This window comes from Galeopterus variegatus, unplaced genomic scaffold, assembly GCF_000696425.1.
Source record: "Galeopterus variegatus unplaced genomic scaffold, G_variegatus-3.0.2 Scaffold39360, whole genome shotgun sequence".
NCBI classification, from domain to species: domain Eukaryota; kingdom Metazoa; phylum Chordata; class Mammalia; order Dermoptera; family Cynocephalidae; genus Galeopterus; species Galeopterus variegatus.
In genome coordinates this window covers 5,062-6,209 of record NW_007765471.1, presented here as the reverse complement: position 1 = coordinate 6,209, position 1,148 = coordinate 5,062, and the positions used below count along the sequence as shown (strand labels likewise).

The 1,148-nt window shown below is 46.2% G+C and overlaps 1 pseudogene across 1 annotated transcript; it reads left to right on the top strand.

Moving 5' to 3' along the window:
- Positions 1-10: 10 nt before the first annotated feature.
- On the top strand, positions 11-1,096 carry LOC103584048 (annotated as a pseudogene). Its single transcript, XR_549923.1, has one exon. The product of XR_549923.1 is annotated as a peroxisome proliferator-activated receptor gamma pseudogene (transcript).
- The last annotated feature ends 52 nt before the right edge of the window (positions 1,097-1,148 follow it).

The window sequence follows — 1,148 nt, the reverse complement described above, 5'->3', positions numbered from 1 at the left end:
AAAAAAAAAAAGTAGAAATAAATGTCATACTGTCGGTTTCAGAAGTGCCTTGCTGTGGGGATGTCTCATAAGGCCATCAGGTTTGGGCGGATGCCACAGGCCGAAGAGAAGCTATCGGTGGAGATCTCCAGTGATATCGACCAGCCGAACCCAGAGTCTGCTGATCTCCCGGCCCTGGCAAAACATTTGTGTGACTCATACATAAAGTCCTTCCCGCTGACCAAAGCAAAGGCCAGGGCGATCTTGACAGGAAAGACAACAGACAAATCACCATTTGTTATCTAAGACATGAATTCCTTCATGATGGGAGAAGACAAAATCAAGTTTAAACACATCACCCCCCTGCAGGAGCAGAGCAAAGAGGTGGCCATCCGCATGTCTCAGGGATGCCAGTTTCGCTCTGTGGAAGCTTTGCAAGAGATCACAGAGTACGCCAAAAGTATTCCCGGTCTTGTGAACCTTGACTTGAATGATCACGTAACTCTCCTCAACTATGGCGTCCATGAGACCATTTACACGATGCTGGCCTCCTTGATGAATAGAGATGGGGTTCTCATATCAGAGGGCCAAGGATTCATGATGAGGGAATTTCTAAAGAGCCTGCGAAAGCCCTTTGGTGACTTTATGGAGCCCAAGTTTGAGTTTGCTGTGGAGTTCAATGCACTGGAATTAGATGACAGTGACTTGGCAATATTTATAGCTGTCATTATTCTCGGTGGAGACCTCCCAGGTTTGCTGAATGTGAAGCCTATTGAAGACATACAAGATAACCAGCTGCAAGCCCTGGAGCTCCAGCTCAAGCTGAACCACCCCGAATCCTCCCAGCTCTTTGCCAAGCTGCTGCAGAAAATGACAGACCTCAGACAAGTTGTCATAGAACATGTGCAGCTATTGCAGGTGATAAAGAAGACAGAGAAAGACATGAGTCTTCACCCCCTCCTACAAGAAATCTACAAGGACTTGTATTAGGAGAGAAGTCCTGATCCACTGACAACATTTTCCTTCCAATTGCACTATTATTTTGAGGGAAAACCTGACACCTAAGAAATTTATTGTGAAATAGCATTTTAAAAAGAAAGGGTTTTAGAATATGATCTGTTTTGGCCGGCCCAGTGGCGCACTGGATAGTGCGCCGCGTGGGAAGTGCT